General features: G+C 36.2%; 1 long non-coding RNA gene across 1 annotated transcript in view; it reads right to left on the bottom strand.

Annotated features, from left to right (window-relative positions):
* Positions 1-16,679, bottom strand: part of LOC131985680 (uncharacterized) — a 253,194-nt gene extending 236,515 nt beyond the window's left edge. Inside the window, exon 1 of the long non-coding RNA XR_009395667.1 lies at positions 16,355-16,679. This is a non-coding gene — a long non-coding RNA (uncharacterized LOC131985680). The remainder of the gene's footprint in view (positions 1-16,354) is intronic.
* Positions 16,680-18,538: the final 1,859 nt, after the last annotated feature.

Genomic DNA, 18,538 nt, shown 5'->3' with positions numbered 1-18,538 from the left:
TAAATTTAGCTGCCAGTTTAAGCTACTTTTGTAGTTACATGTCAAGATTTAACATAAAAAATGTGAATAAACATTTTTATAATTTTATTTTGACATCACTATGTCAAGAAGTAGGAATGTTGCCATTATCGCGATATGCATTTTTTTATCATATAAAAAATATACCAGTATTATCATGAACGATACGACATGGCACACCCCTAACAGACACTATGATTGTATCGGCCAGGCCTAGTAATGCAAAGTAAATCTTGTTTGCAAAGCACTTATGTGTTAAAACTAAACACAAAACTCATTTCAGAGATGCAAAAAAACTAAAAATGTGAGCAGGGAATGCAAAACAGATTTTTATTAATATCACGTTGGAATGTTAACATCACTTGACATGTGTTTGAGCATGCTTTTACAGTAATTTCAGGAGATTTTTCTTCAATTGCATACAATGCACCAACTGCAGTGGTTTAAACATAAAAGCAATTGGCAATTTGTTAAACTCCTAATCTATCATTTCCCCTATTAACTGCACAGTTAAAAGGCTGTTTTGTCTAATTACACTGAAACAAGAGGATTATAATCAGCGCTAAGCTTTATTGTTGCCTGTGTAGGATACCAGTGCTTTAACTTGGATGTAAATCAAGAGATGATTATAACAATGTCTCTAACACTTTCCCTGCCCTTGTTTGCCAATTGAGAAAAAATAATACAACAGGGACTTACTCAGAATGGTACCATGGCCTTAAAACATTTATAGTGCACATTATCCCAAGAGATCTTCCCCCAAATTAGTAAATAAATACCATTGTAATGCAGCACAGCCCTGCCCCCGATTTGAGGCATATCCCCTATTAGGAGTATAAATCTGCAAGGCTTTGTGGGTAATTAGCGAACATGCTCGGGAATGTTAGCAGGGCTTGGCAGGTGCGTTTGATCAGTGGCAAGAGGCAGAATCACTGTTGACAGAGAGAGATGGCAGGAGGATGGAGATAGGAGGGCAAGTGGGTGGGGGAGAGAGAAGTGTGAGGGCTGGGGGGCAGGTTTTACTAAACCACACTTCTTCTTCTTCTTTTTTTTTTAACCACAGACGCTCTACAAAGACAAGGCGATGCCTTCATATTAGATTATTTACTGGACAGCTGACAGAAAATTAATTTATTTTAGTTCGTAGTAGTGTGATGTTTGGTTTCAATGTGAAATACGACAAAGAAACATCATATATTATCCTGATCAATTAATTAGATCATGATAAATACCCATCTTTTTTCAAAAAAAATACATATACATAGGACTTGGGTAAAATGGTTCTGACCTAAAATAAACTGAGCTATAGAACACACAGCTGTAGTCTTTTTTTCATAATGAGAACTTATTGAAAACGCTGTGAAATGATTAAAACACTTTTTAAAATTAATGATCGCCTCCTCATTTAATTCTGTTGTGATTATAGTTTTACTCAATGTAAAGGTGATGTGTATCGGATTGATACAATGCAAATAAAATGCACTCTAATGACTACTCCTAAACACATCTTATGCTGCTGAATTATTAATATTATTGTGTGTGGGTTACCATGGGCTCAATGAGGCCTAATTAGAGGAGATACACTAAAGCTAATTTGCAGATGCCAGAAGCATAGTTTATATATAAGAGCTAATATTTGAAAGTCAAATTTAAGTTGAAAAGGCCTGTAATAACTGTTAATTAACTCTGGTTTTGTTTTTTTCTTTTAACAAACTTGAATTGAGTACAATATTCACAGGGCTAGTGCTCCACACTTCTGACCACAAAGATACATTTCAAAGCTTTTAATTATTCGTTTGATGTGGGTATTCTCTGTAGATTAGATATTATTTTAAGATCCCTTTGTTCAAAAATTCATTTTTATTATCGCTGCATGAAATGCATGGCAATTCCCCACATAACTAACCATTGGTGCAATTTACATCTTCGATCGAGTTCATATTCCTGATAATTTATACAGACTATGCACCTCCCCTGTGATCGCTTGCAGGGTTTGACTCTTCCGCAGCTCCCTCGCATTTACAGAATCAGCTTCATACTGATGAAAATGGAAAGTGAAACTTTAATGAACAGGACTTTTAATGAACAGGACTCGACTGTCACAATAATAAAGACTTTGAAACAACACCGAGGCCAGTTCAACAAGCAAGCCGACAGCAGCACCAGTGTAGTGACATCAAACCAATTAAGACTGACGATAAATATTAACAGGAGTGGGTATTAACAGAACATGACTGGGAAGCCGAGCTGTAAACAAGTGCTGGATGGCTGATCATTAAAACTGTGTCACACAGTGCTGCACAGCAATAGAGAGATAGAGATTTTAACACTAGAATTGATCTTTCTTTAGAGCTGAATGAGGCATCAAGTATTATCTTGTAAACAGAAAAGAAAGTGGTAGAACATTAAGTAATGACACCATTTCTAACAGCAGGTAAACATATAGATAAATCCGGCTTTTCGTAGATTTTTTACACTATAAAGCAAGAATTAATATTAATTCAATCTCAGTTTATATTAAGCTTACAAAAAGCAGCACTTTCTTCATGAACTGTGTACACAGACACACATCTAAAGAGAATCATATGATTTCAGTGTCTCCTTCAGATCAAAACTGAATGTTTTGACAAAAAAAAAAATTACACTAAAAATATAGAAAGAACTCTGATATAAACTCATAATGTGAAGCTTGAAAAATGTAAGCGTTTTAGAGACAGGGCAGGCCTGTGAAAGATGTTATGAAGTTGCATTATGGAAGATAGGAGCCAGAGTGAAATTGAAGCATACTAGAAAATAAGAGTCAGGAAATTTAGCCCTTTGCTGGATCAATTTTTCTTTTTTCTTCTATTTAATTGACTCACAAGAGTGTAAAAGAGAATAAGGAAATTAAAACCTGGTGAGGAGAAAATACTTCTAACTTCCAAACTGTATGTGACTGACTAAAATCTCAATAATATCATCATAAAACAGACATTTAAATAATGAATGGGGCTGGGCAATAAATTAATATCATATTGATATCCTGATATGACTCCACTACATTTAGCTGCCAGCTTTAGTTACTTTTCAGGCTGAGATTTAACATGAAATAATTCCAGCTAATTTAAAAACGATTACACGTATATAAAGCAAACCACATAAAAGTATATTTAGTAGTAAAAATTAGCCCTACCTTGAGAAAATTAAAATGCTGCTTACATAAATGCTTCAAAAAATAATAATCCTAGATTTTCTATATAGTAATATGGCATGAGTGTTATCTTTTCCTAATTTTTATGACTGAGTTACATATATGTGATTTAATTTTCTTAATCAAACTGTTGAAGCTGTTCTACTATCTTTAACCACTCAGTAATTGATATTCCAGCTCTTAACTGTGAACTCTGCTGACCATGGTCATACAGTTTTGTGTTTTTATGCTGTAAATGAGCTGACATCAATGAAAGTGTCGATCAAAAAAATGTAGCTTTTGATCAAAATCACCCAAGTTGAGAATTAAAAGTATTTCTTTCTGTTACATTGTGTGACTCACTGGGTTACGAATAATAAAATTACATAGCCGTTTAAAACAGGAAAGGCCATGTCAGACTGTCACCTAATTACAGGTACAATAGTGTGGTTTGAATGAGTTTGATTTGGCTTTAAAGAACAGTTAAAAAGGCTTGACTACCAACAGTATATATAATAGGTAAGAGTCACAATGCCAGCCTGCATCTGAACCAAAGTTAAGCCCACTTCCTTCAACTATACAAAGGCTGAAAATGGGAAACTTTGACTGCTGGTGAATGTCACAGTTGCTAATAAATAGGCAGGATTAACGCATACCTTTTAATATTCGCGCTGCTTAATGGGCTGACAGTGTTGAATTATCTATAGGTCTCAGTGATTCAAAAAGGACCATCAAACCCAAACTTGAGAGCAGTGTCTTGTAATTGAATAATACATTACATGTGGCAATTATTTCTGTTAGAAGCAGACTGAGAAATCAATAACCAAGGGATCAAATCAAGGACTGTGAAGCTCTTGTTTCTATTCCCCTTGTGACCAATTACATCACCACAGTTTAAACACCTGCAGTGTCACAGCTCACTGTGACACTTTCTTGCACACTCTCTATGTCTCTCTATCTCTCTCTCACACACACACACATGCAGAGACACACGCACATAAACTGTGTTAGACAGATGCTGAAGACTTTGAGAAGAGAAAGGTGCTTATATTAAGATCTCATTTAAATGAGAGCGCTGATAGACTAACAACTGATGTTAAGATTTGTACGTGTTGGAATCTCGTCTGGAGGATTATTGCGCTATTGTGTGCTAAATGAGCTGCACATCAAGACATAATTGTAAATATGGAATGATGGCAGAGTAATGCATCTTTGTTGAGATAATATGCACTCATTGCACAGCCTGACCTGGAGTTATAAATTATGCACTAGTTTTTAGCTCCAGGCAGTATCCTCCCATGACATATGTGCTGCTGATTAAGAGAGAGTGAAATGGGCCTGTTTTAATGAACATATCCCATTACACAAAAGGCATAGCTCCACTATATCACACAGAACACACAGGTGACAATGAACCTCTGACCACCTCGTGGTCTGTTGGTATTGGTGAATACAATTTGCTTTTATCTGAAATATTCACAGCTCCTAAAAAGGCTGATATCAGGTCTCATTAAATGTTGATGCTCTGGGTGAGTAAAGAGAATACTGGCTACATCAAAGGCCTTGTTATGTCCAGTGCATACTAACTAATACTGAGCTTCTCTTCAGGAGCATCTAAAGCCTGTAAGACCAGCAGTGTCTTGTTCACTGCTGGGACCTTACCCGGTCCTTACACTTCCAACAGGACACTTTCACACGTAAAACGAGGGAGGACAGGTAGATTGAGTGAAGATGATATTTTTCCGTAATTATCTGCTCTAGCATGTGCAGCCTTGTGTTTCATCTGCCCTTTGTGATGCTCAGTGCACTGACATGCTTCCTCTCATCTGAGAATGGATCATCAAAACTGAAACAGTCAATACGGCACAACACACATAGGCTCACCCAAGCAATAATAGCCTGGAGTCAAAGGATACGTGCTCCACGGTTGATTGATTATTAGTCCCATTTGTATTGTTTTGTTTGTTTTAGTGTGTGTGTGTGTGTGTGTGTGTGTGTGTGTGTGTGTGCGTGTGCGTGTGCGTGTGTGTGTGTGTGTGTGTGTGTGTGTGCGTGTGTGTGTGTGTGCAAAAGACAAGCAGGAAAAATAATGTTACCTGCAAAGCAAGTCGTTTCTTTTCAGCTTTGATATTGTTACATTAATTTCACTGAAGAGCATTACTTGTACAAAATTATCTTTTATTATCAATAAAGGCAGTGAACTCTGCCCAAGGCGCTACAGTCAACATAACTCAACTGAGGCGTTCAAAATATGTGTGGAAAACAGAAGTAGATAAAAGCACAAAAAAAAAAAACATAAAACCAAAAAAAAGCACAGAATAATAGCCGAATTTCACTCATAACAGAAAGTTGGTGTCCAAAGCCATAACAGGATAGTGAAACACTATGGTGGGCACTCATAAACCTTGGCAAAGAGAAACACAGCGTTCATGAAATAAAAATCACGGGCAGAACTGCAGATCCACATTACTCTGGTGTGGAGAGGGAGAGTGCAGAGCTGCAGCAAGTTTTACAGAAGGTTAAAACATCCACAGGCTAGTTGAATGAAGACATGCACAACCAAAAGGACTTAACATCAAAAGAACCTGTGTTTTCAGCTATTCTCTGTGGTGGGCTTGCTTTGCATATTTCATGCCAGTGGAGTTCATATATATATGCCCACCTTTCTATTGATATGTGAAAAGCCTTTAAACTAAAACGTCTATTCATGCTAAATTATAATCAGCTGTTTTGATTTGGAGTTGAATTTCAATTGTTGTACTGTACTGTGGCAGGGGAGCCGCCCCTGTGATAGTTCTTCCCCTAAAGTGAAGAGCAAGAATAAGAACACAACGTTTGTTTTTCTCCACATAAAAGCCTCCAGATGACCTATGGTTCCAGCCAGACCTTTAAAGAAATGGAGGACAATCAAAAGGACAAATGTGACGGGCCTCCTGTGTGAGGTACAAGATGAATGCGAAACAGCGCGTCGGTTCTGTGATGTCTTTGACCTGGTAGTTCAAAGCTGCTCCTGGACTCTGGACCCCCGTTCAGTATGTGAGCACCGCAGACAAAGGCTTTGTTCATAATAAAGTAAATCCACCACATTGTTCCTTTGAGCTGAACACAACCATTTCAACAGGGAGGACACTTTCCAGACCTGAGAAATAAAGCATCAATGTGCCTACAAACACATCACACTTGCAGACATAATTTTTAAATATTGAAGAAATTCTAATTTTCATCAGCTGTAGAGTATGTGCCTGATCTAATCCAACCTTTAACAAGTCAACCCTTCTACTCCTTTTCCCTGATAGAAAAACTTAATTTTCTGTTAATGTATATATGTATATGTAGATATGTATATGGAAATATTCTCAATAAGAAATCCATACTGAACCTGGTCATTCAGGTTACCTATGCTTTTCACTACACACACACTGTTCTCAACAAGTGTAGCCTTGTAATGTGGTGCATAATGCACCTCTGTTTCACAGGGACAGGTTATGTGGTGGCAAGGCACAAGGCGGTGTGCTGTGGAGCTACGGGACGCCAACTCCCCCCCCTGCACCACCCCTGCTCTGGTATCAGGAGGCATGGGGAGGTGCTCCAGCCTGCGGTCATAGTTAACCATGGCAAAGCAGCGAAGACTGGCTGCTATAGTGCCTCCATTCCTCCTGAGACACAAGGGTGAGCAGGGCTTTGAAGTTAAAAGTGTGGCTGGGAGACAATATGAGCAGCGTGTGAGCTTCTATCTGTGGTGTGTGCTGTGATATAAGGGCAAAGGTGGGATGTGTGATGGTGTCCTAACTGTACAATAGTTGGAAAAGAAGAATTCTCTGTGTAGGGTGACTGTCAGGTTACAGTATGCAGCTACATTATAGGAACTTCACTGCAAAGGCTGGTTTATATGTACAAAATGTGTGGCTAAAAACCATCCTGGCTTTAAATACTTAGGCTATGTTTTCATCATCTAAGAGCACCACTTAGCATTAGAAGCCAGTAATTGTAAAGATTTAAACTGTTGGATCGTGCTTAGGTTATCAAAATGTCGATAGTTTGATTCTAGGAATTTAGAACGATACTCAATAATAATTATATACTCCATAGAATTAAAAAAAATAGTCAGATTAATTTAAAAAATATATAATGATAAAGAATGCTTAGGCCTCCAAGATAGATTTTTTTTTTAAATAGTAATATTCATATTAATTATGAGTAAAATTATTTTAAAAATGTTGGCATGTGTTCAATGACTTTTTGCAAATAAATAAATAAATAAAAATGAAATAATAATAATAATCCTGGGACTTTTTTTTCTTTTTCCTGTGGTATCAAAATGTGTTAGGTATAATTTTTTATACTACTATTATATAAAATTTTAAAATGATGGTATTGTGACAACCTTAGATCATGCATTCAAAAATTACCAAACATGGCAAAGCGTACCATATATTTATTCACCTTTACTGCCTGTTTTACCTGCCTTTTTGTGTTTATGTGTGTGAGAGTAAAACAGATGAATGGGAGGTCTATATTAAACTGTTAAACTGTTTGTGTATCATGATAATAAAAGTGCTTTTTCTGAATACTTCAGATTTTTTTTTATGAAAAGCATAAATCAAATATCTAGCAAGTAACAAAACACTGGTTCATATTGATACATCAAACTATTTTGAGCTGACAATTTTTTCTCGGTTTCTTAGACTTGATTCTTTCAAATGTTCCATCACCACAGATACTCTCCACACACTTTTGTGCATAAAAGTAGTCAATCCATTAATATCAGCTGTGAGCAATATAACCAGTAGTGCTGTACGATTAAGACCGCAGCTTCTATATATGCATGTATGATCAGAAGACACACAAGATGAATGCCATAGCATTACAGCTGTTTCATTATCTGGCAAGGTCCCATGACGCTGCCCTAATGAGAAGTCCAACAATTAGGACTGCATGTTGTATGTGTCTCCTTTAGAGAATATCAGATAGGCATCTTTATCAAACATAGTATTTTATAAATCCCTCTGTCATTTACAATAAAACACATCATCAACAGCAGCGTGCATATCTGAACAGAAGGCCTGCTTTACATTTCAGAGTACACACAGGGCATTCCTATGTGTACAAAGGGGGCCTTCAGAGAGAGAGCGAGAGAGAGAGAGAGGGTGTGCAAGCAGCTAAATCTTTGACAGAGCACAACGCAGGCCTTGCAAAGTCTGTTTAATGTTGTCTTTAGAAATATCTATTCCACACGGTAAATAAGCCCCAGTGATGACTGAAGTTTCCAAAGTGACCATAAGGCTGATGGTTCATGTTTGATAACCGGGATGTCAAGAACGCCGTAGTTAAACAGAAGGTCTCTTAAGTGTGACAGCCTTCATGGATATGATGATCTTCTTAAACTCAATAATCAATAGCACTGCCACAATGTGTTAATTCAATATTAAAAGGACGGGCAATTGACTCCTTGACATTATTCTGATCTAGCTGTCAAAATCGCTAAAATAATTAGTGTAATAAAACGAAGGTAGAGTGGTTAACACTATCGACAACCTGACTGCAAATAGGCATCTGTGTTTTTACTGCGAAGCACATGCAGATATTGACATATTCAGACATAGAGCAGCTCTGGAGTTATAGAAAACCCCGATCATTCTGGATGAGACAACATACTGCCATTTAGTGTTCAATGTGTTCATCATGGACACAGATATATCGTCAATTATCCTCATTTCATACACAAATTAATTTAGTTATTGCCACACTTTAAGCCGTCTCGTGAATTGTCCGTTGGTGAAATAATTTCTCTTGATTAGATAGTTTTACAACCGGAAAGGAAAGGCCTCTGCATTAATTATGTGCTGTATAAATCTTGCACAGAAGAAAGGAAAAACAGCAAAACAGTTTTTAATATACTTCATAAATAGAAATTTGATTAATTGAGTAGTAGAGTTGTGTGGCTCTTTGCTGCCATCTTGAGTATCTGAAAAGACATTACACATTTTAGATAGATGTTTTAACTACTTTTTATAAATCAATAGAGCAATAGGTTTTTATGGAGTAGGAGGAATCTTGGCATTTTCAAACAATGTCCTTGGAAAGGTTGTTCGGTTTTGATTTGCACTTAGGCTGATGGTCAGTGGGATATATAATAAGCAGTTATTCATTCACACTCATTAAGCCAGGTATAAGCCGAGGAAAATAATAGCAGTGGGCTTTTTTTTTTTTTTAAACCTCATCTCTGATATTGAAATCCTAGTTTTTCCCTTAAAAAAGTATTTCTCAATCAAAGATTGCTTATGAGATAAAAGAAGCATCAATCTGGAACAACTCCAACAGAACGATGCATCTTCTGATCAGCTGATCGCACCACATCAATTTCAGAAGTCAAAACCTTCCTGTCAAACTTGTATTTATATCATATCAATAAATTAAGTGGATCAACTTTTGTTTCACTGACGACATCATCATATAGACATCACCCCAACCCTGACATTTCATCGACACTAGATATCTTCTGCTGCTTTGCATTTATTTTTACTGCCAGAGCTTCTTTGGCACAAATATTCTTTGAGGATAAATTAGGCTGCCACTCAAAACTGTTTGAATCCATATGCTACAGATTTTTATGGTTATAATTTCAGCTGAACACTAAAGATGCATAGGTTCACTAAGAGCTTTAAAAGGCTTCAGATAAAATAAGCAGATTTGATTCTGGATTTAGACTGGATAAAATGTTAAAACCCAACCCTAATTTTAAAGTCTAAAAATAATTAGTAGATGCTATGCAGTTTATTCATAAAGCACAATGCATCCCTGTCCTTTGTCAGGTTTTAAGCACATTATGTTTCAATATAAATTTCTCTCCGTTTGCCCCTTTGTCTTCTGTATTCTGTATGTTTAATGTAAAAAAAAATAACTGTGCCCTTTAATTTTCATAAAAGGAAAAACTCAAGGGTGCACCCATGCCCCTGATAAATGCTTGCATAGAGCGCAGATGGGGTTATTCTTCTGTTTGAATTTAATGCTATGCACAAAGTTCATCTTGAGATCTTGGAAGTCTTTGGGAAAAGCCAAATGGAGGGTATCTAGATCAAATACAAAAGTTTCATTACCACTGACATGTAGGAAGCCAAATTAGGCCCTGAAATTACATTAAATTAAACCCAGTAGACTTGGTTGCAGTGTTCACCGGAGCGCATTATGAATATAATATGAAAGCGTTGTATTATTGAAAAGGCTCTTCAAGCCGGCAGAATGTGTTTTTGGGAGCTGAGAATACTTATTGGTGTGTATTTGGCAAACGGAGAGACCCCATTAGCATAGACAGCCTCACTGAAAGAATGAACTCTTTAATTTGACACAACTAGTCACTGATGTTCTGTATTGAGGGATGAACTAGAGTTCAACAACAAAAAGGGCTATGTGAAAAAGGTTAAGAGGACACATCAAATCAATCTGGTATCACATCAGATTAGGACAACTGGATTCAAATATTATTCTTAAAATATCTAGCTTTGATGCAGGTAAACAGTTTAGACATGTGGTATAAAAAATATTGAACAAGTATCAAATTATCAATACCTTTAACGACCTTTAAGAAGAAAGAATGACTTACATATTCCTTTCTGTAGGACCTCTGTTGCCAAATTCTCATTTGTTTATCAAGGTGAGGTGCTGTGGAATTAAATAAAAATCTAACAGAATCATGTTCCTCTTTAAATACTTTCAAGACCAAGCTCAACAAATCCCTAGAGATGTTCTAATCACCTTTGTATTATTATTTTGTTTGTATTTTTTATTTTCATCTAGCTGTGTAATTTAAGTAAAGTATAGTTATTTATAGGTTTAAGAGGGAGGGTCACAGATAAGCCCTTTGGCCTTTTTGATCTTTCCTGCACAGTTTTTTTTATCTGTTTCTTGTACCGTTCTTTTATGATTGTATGTTTTTTAAGTGTAAACAACAATTAAAATTTTTTTTAAAAATAACCTTATCTCAGCATTAGCCTTGAGATAAGACAATGTGTTTTTGCTATTTAAAAAATGAGGTATGAGTGTATCGGTCGATGGTCAGTCATTAGTGTAAATCCATTACATAAAGAATGTTTTGCCTTTTGGCTAAGAAGACCTTATTCTCATACCACAACAAAGCAAAAATCACAGTGACAAGAATAGTTCACCCTGAGCTGGTGGAAGTGCAAGTAATCATCACTGGAACTTTAATTAATTCATTATTTTTTACTTCTCGCCAGTATCGTTTATTTGACTTATAGGCAATGTCACTGACAACAGAAAATAATTTATTTTTTCTCTAAATACACTCAAACCAGCTCATGTCCATTCAAACTATGGTGGACGCATAGTAAAAAATACAGTATATTGTGGTTGTATCCTATTAATTGATTTGTAAATGAGCTGTGCTGGCAGGTGAATCTCCTTTAAATGTAATTTAATGTCAAAGTGTTTATGCACATCACTGCTTGCTATCTCCATTATCTGTGTAGTAAATATTTTTCATGCAGCACATGTTTGCATGCTATCACATATTTAGCCACATGGGGGCGTTGCAGCACATGGAGAAGCTGATGGTGAGTTTTATGCACCTTATTTTAGAACTTTTATGCATTTGGCCATACTCTATCCCAGGGATTAAAATTAACTTAAATGCAATTATAAATGCAAAAACACTGAATACACAGTACATGAGAAGAAATGACACAGCAGTGATTTCAAGTGTTTAGTCTATTTTGGTGGCTAGTAGAAGGTTAGAAACCACAGGGTCTCTGGTTTTATCACTAGTCTGGCAGAATACATCTGAGTGAAGAAAATTAACTTCCTCATTATCACTCAGGTGCCCTTCAGCAGGGCTTTCAACCCCCAACTCCTCCATAATAGGAGAGCTTAGTGACAATCAGATAAGACTGTCATCACAGCGATGTTGAAGGAATACACTTACAATGATCATTTTAATAGAAAATGCATTGACCTTGAATTCTTGAAGAAAGCTTTTTCCTTGCATGCCTCCCATGTAAACACAGAATCCAAAAAACATCTGAGCACACAGTAAATCTTTACTGAAAATTTTTAGTCCAGGCTTAACAGCAAAACTATATCAAAACAGACATTTCAACACTCTCACCAATCAGTATAATCGTAAAGTCTGATTTATCCAGTCATATGCTCATTACTTGCTAAACATATATATTTTTGCAGAAATCTTACAACCGGAATTCCCAAAGAAGTTGGGTATAAAAAATAAAACAAAATGCAATAATTTTCTAATCTTCAGTAAAACATTAAAAATTGTACGAAGACAGTATTTAACCTCTTAAAGCCCACAACCCACACTGTCCCAACCTTTTTGGGATCAGGGTTGCACTATTTAAAAGCCTTCTACCATACCATCTCAGGTTTGTGCAGGCAGTCCATGCCAGTCTGGATGAGTAGCATAATAGTGGCAGAGGTGTTTTATATAGTATGATTATGGTGAAAAGCATAATTTGTTGCGTAAGTACTGATCATATGATTATAATGCACAAGTTGTTTGAGATTTATACAAAAAATGTTATATAGTTTTGCTGTTTATAAACCTATCCTCCATTTGAAATCATTAATGATTTTCTATGTTTTGGGATTTCTGTTCACCATGGAGGCATGCGAAAAAAACGAGTTTTCTTCAAGAATTCAAAATAACAGCCAGTGAGAAATTGTTATGCAAAGGAATACTTTAACAGTGAAATATTACAGCAGGGTTTCATTCCATAGTTCATAGTGTTGCCTTTTCTCCTGTGTGATGGAAGCCAAAGGTATTGTCTATATCAGGAGTGTCAAACTCTGGCCCGCGAGGCAATACCAAATTATGATATTATTATTTTACTATAAAAGCTGACCCGCCGGTATTATACGGCGCATTTACCGCTAATACTACAAATTTTCTTACGAAAAGAAAGGCAGAATTTATTAACCTGTTGAAAAAGTTTATTTTGATATTTAATCAGAAGGATGCAAATAGAAAAGAGGCATACGATTTTTATTTAATTTTTATTTAATAAATTAATGAGATTGATGTGTTTTTTATTTGAAATTTGATTTTGCATGTCTGCACTATTTAGTTATATATTGTACGTTTATAAGCGCTGCTGGTTCCATATTTAATGTTAAAGCAAAACATGTTTGGTATATATTAAAACGTTTATTTGTTCAATGTTGGCCCGCGATTTTATTCAAGTTTTAAATTTTGGCCCATTGTGTATTTGAGTTTGACACCCCTGGTCTATATGTTCAGTAAAGTTTTGTACCAAACAACCAATCAGTAACCAAATAAAGTCTGTTCCTTTTCCAAACAAAGTAAGACATTGCCACTCTAACGGACGCACAGTTTGTCATCCAGATGGTGATGAGGGGAAAGTGACAGATGCCTGTCCCCAGACACTCCACAGATCTGGCATCTCAAACAGCTCCTCTGAGGCTCTGAACTAACTCCAACACCAGCCCTCATCTCCTTCATTAGCTCTGTTTGGGAGTTTGCACATGGCTACTCACATCCAAGAGCAGCCCCATTCTCATCTGTCTAATCAACTAAGATATGTGTTGTCTGTCAACACTCAGGGGAGACAGAGGAAAAATTAAACACACCTTATTGAACACATCTTAACCACCACAAACACCAAGTTTGTTTTGCAAATAACTAGATCTTCTATTAGACTGCATACAGATATTATGTTTGGAGTATGTACAGCTAGGAAAAAATTTTAGACCACCTTTGTTTTCTTCGTTGTCTGGTTCATTTTAATGCCTGGTACAACTAAACAAATATAATAACAACAAAATAGCTCATAAGAGTTTAATTTCAGAGCTGATATCTAGCCATTTTCCATGGTTTTCTTGGTAATAACCAAAATCATCATCAAGAAAACCATGGAAAATGGCTAGATATCAGCTCTTCAGTTAAACTCTTATGAGCTATTTTTGTTGTCATCATTATATTTGTCCAAACAAATGTACCTTAAGTTGTTCCAGGCTGTAAAAATGAACAAGAAATTGAAGAAAACAAGGGTGGTCTAATATTTTTTTCCCCGACTGTATTTACCTAGCAAGCACTGGCAATCACACACCAACATGTTGTTTTGATTCTTTAATTTACTGTTATGTGGTCTATTTTTTTTTATTAAACTTTAAACATTTTTTGGCAGAGTACAGCAAAAAAAGTGCCCAGACAATCACTGCAAATATATGATCCTTACTATAAATAAAGACTGCAAAAATGACAGAAACTACCAAAGTTTCTACACTTTCAATGCATAGACTCATATCTACCAGAGAAACAGTCAAACATAGACTTCGTTGTGAAAAATCTTATTTTGGTCATCTGCATTAACACTAATACTACTGAGTTTAAGAGACTATGCCCAAAGTGCATTGCTACAATTAATACAACACTGCGTATTTGTGTTATATTATGACAATCCCTCGTTGCTGTTATTCCAAGTTTTAAAAAATTTAATTATATTGTCCCTGGAGAGACTAGAGAATACAACTGGTAACACAAGCATGTCAATTAGGGAAGACTAGCAGCCGTGGAGCCCATGGTCTGTTACACAGGAACTCTAGAGAAATATACCCAAGGGGGCTGTTATGCCTACGACAAATGGTTCCTGGGGATATCCTATGCTCTGCAGGAAAAGGTCACACTATCTGTTGCTATGACAGAACATTTGCAAAAGTGGTGGACCCATTATCAGACTTAGCAAAGAAAGAGCAAAACTCTTCGTGTAAATTTTGTGGCTGTTGATTATACATTTACAGGAACTGATTCAAAGTTGTTATACTACACAGCATGCTGAACTATCACATTTCTCAAAATGAATGCATAAACAATGTAAGCTGATATTATCTTGAAAAAGGTAAGGTGACAAAGAAATTAGACACAGAAGTTACAAAAGTCGTATGTTTGGCCAAGTGGGAGAGGTACCATCTTCTCCTTGCAATAGCTGGTCAGAATCAAGGAATTTGCTGTGGTATATTGGTGCATGAGAACTATTTTTAAGTACTAAAAATATAAATAGAGATTAGGCAAGTACTGCGAGTCAAAAGCAGCAGCATAAATAGAAAATAATAGAAAAATTCAACATACAAACAATAACATATATATATATATGTATGAGAAACAATATGTACAAATATGATGTCATTTAAATGAGTAAAGGAACTGTGCAAACTTTCCAGGAGTGTGCACATGTAAGACAGGAGTTTACAGGTGTAGACTAACAACATTTACAAACAGACAATGTTGAATTGTAACAAAGTACATCAACTCAAGTACTGGACTTTAATTACAAGTGAGATAACTGCACTTGAGTATTATTTATGTAGCTTTAAATATATACTCCACTACATTTCAGGGGTAATTATAGTACTTTTAACAGCTTTAGTTACTTTTCAGGTCAAGATTTAACACGAAAAACATGATTCATTTGAAATGATTTTGCGTTTTTATAAATTAAACCAAATAACAGTATGTTAAGTAGTTAAAATGAGCCCTACCTTAAAAAATGTAAATCATGCCTCAATAATAACAATCTAATGATATATTTACAATATATAAAACAATCTGAGCGGGGTCATTATGGTACTTTTGTACTTTAACTTAAGTACGTTTTTGAATGCAGGACTTTTACTGTTTCCCAGTGTGATGTTAGTACTTTAAAGTAGTACTAGTAAAGGATCTGAATACTCCTTCCATCACTGCAAACAGACTCAAGAAGTGACAAATTGGTTGATGAATACATGGGTAAACCATCTAAAAAAAACTCTTAGTCACTTAGGTGGCTCAAGAAATGATCTTGGATTAAAACAACTTTTCATGGAAATCATCAGCAACATCAGATCTGACAGAAACGCAATGATGTGTTAGGTAAAACTGTAAAAAAAAAAAGTGCCAAATGAAAAGAAGCAGCGTGCATGCAATATGAAGCAAGAGAGCAAAGACCAAAGCCAGCCCGCGGTCCGGGAGGCCCAGGCCAACAGCTGATTTCCTCCAGTGGTCAGCCACTGCCCTACTGAACTGAACTTAAAACCACTATATTGATAAACTATGCTAAGATATTACAAATACCCCACATCAATAAGAACACGCTCAAAGCATTGTGAAGCAATGTGTAAAATACAAACAAACAATGAACTTACTTTAGCAGGAAGGTCACTGCCTCGTGCACCTTCTCTGGCGTCTCCCTGGTAACCTCCTCTCCGCTGTGCGCCATTCCTCGGATAGCAGCAATATTTAGTTATCGATAAACATTATGACCATAAACGTTAGGCAAAGTTTATATCCTGAGTTGTCACCTTCGGTAAGCCTCTTCTTTTCCTTGTCCAATTAAGTTATGTTTCACTGTACCAAACTGTGCTAAAGTTGCCAACTTAACCGCTAGCTTAGCATTAGCTACCTGTCAGTTGATAGCGGCATTAGGTGTTGGTTGTTCTGTTTTTAGGTATCCATGTCGAATAGTGGGGAATTTGACCGTATTTTTTCCTGCGGACCCACTTATAACTTATCACCACTATAAATTATTGACATTTGCGAATATTGTTTCCCCCGCCACAAGCTCTACCGGAGAGATACGACTTCGTTTTCGTTAATTGAGGCAATTGACAGCCAAAGCCCCGCCCCCTGCCCTGTCCTGTCAAGCCCCGCCCCCTGTCCTGTCCTGTCAAGCCCCGCCCCCTGTCTTGTCCTGTCCTGTCCTGTCAAGCTTCTGTAACGTTACCTGTTAAAGGTGCACACATCTACATGTGGTTACTGGTCTCCATTATTCATATTATACTACATACCAGAATCAGAATCAACTTTATTGGCCAAGTAGTTATGTTTACAATATACTAGGAATTTGACCCCGGTTTTACAATCTTCTCAGAGGTAGGCTACTCAAATAGAAAAAAAAGACATACAGAATAAACATAGCATTAAGTTAAAGAAAATGTGCACAAATAAACTTCTGTAACGTTACCTGTTAAAGGTGCACACATCTACATGTGGTTACTGGTCTCCATTATTCATATTACATATCAGAATCAGAATCAACTTTATTGGCCAAGTAGTTATGTTTACAATATACTAGGAATTTGACCCCGGTTTTACAATCTTCTCAGAGGTAGGCTACTCAAATAGAAAAAAAAGACATACAGAATAAACATAGCAATAAGTTAAAGAAAATGTGCACAAATAAACACACATGTAAATACAAATAGTGACGAAATAAACACTATATACTGGTTCAGTGTATTTATGGTGAGTGATATGTATATACATACACATATCCAATCCAATCCAATCCAATCCACTTTATTTGTACAGCACATTTAAACAACAAAAACGTCTCTAAAGTGCTGTACATAGACTCATAAAAACAATAAAACAAACATTTCCATATAACAGTCAACAATTAATAATCAAATAAGTGTATACATCTAAAATGATGCTATAAATGAAACAATAAAATCAAACAGATAAACATAAAATACGTAGTTAAACGTAGTAAAATAAATAAAAGACACAGATGACCACAAAACTCTTGCAAAGTTAAAAAGCCAGGGAATATAAATGGGTCTTAAGACAATATAAACTCATACACATACATATATAGGCCTACAAATACATATATTCAAACCATTGTGGTGGCAGTCTGTGGATGTGTTGGATGTGTGTGTGAATGCTTATCTGTTTGGAATACTGTTTATCGGGGTGAAAGCCTGGGAGAAAAACTGTTCCTGTGTCTAGTAGTTTTGGCATTCAGTGATCTGTAGCACCTACTAGAGGGGAGAAGTTGGAGCAGGTTGTGTCTAAGATGTGAGGGTTTGCAGTGATGCTTTCTGCCCTTTTCCTCAGTCTGAAGGTCCTTAATGGAGGGCAGGTCAGTCCTGATGATGTGACTGACATATGTGAGTAAAGTTATATGAGGCTGAAGTTGTGGCTCCATAGGGCACTGTGTAATGTTGAATTGCCTTAAGTGATATCACTTGAGTTAGTGTGGGTTGTTGGGCTGAAGACAAGCAGAAACCTCCTGGTCTGAAAAGTGATGCCTTTAATCAGCATTCTTGCAACCAGGGGACTGCTCCACCAGATGCAATAAGTCAATAAGTCTGAAGTCTATTAGAAAATGACCCTACTTCTCACTTGATTATTACCTCAGTAAACATTTTCCAAACAAGTTTGTGGTCTCAATCATTGGTTTTAAGTTTTCCTCAAGAGATCATGATGTTTATTTTATAAATTATGGTCCCGTGTAGAATAAAAAGCTGGTGTATGCTTTAGGGGTTGACCAAATTTTTAATAACAGGTCACTACCACAGTGAAAGTGCACTCTTTGTTTTTGT

The sequence above is a fragment of the Centropristis striata genome, chromosome 2, assembly GCF_030273125.1.
Source record: "Centropristis striata isolate RG_2023a ecotype Rhode Island chromosome 2, C.striata_1.0, whole genome shotgun sequence".
Classification (NCBI taxonomy): Eukaryota; Metazoa; Chordata; class Actinopteri; order Perciformes; family Serranidae; genus Centropristis; species Centropristis striata.
The sequence above is the reverse complement of the archived record's forward strand: the minus strand, read 5'-3'. Positions and strand labels throughout refer to the sequence as shown.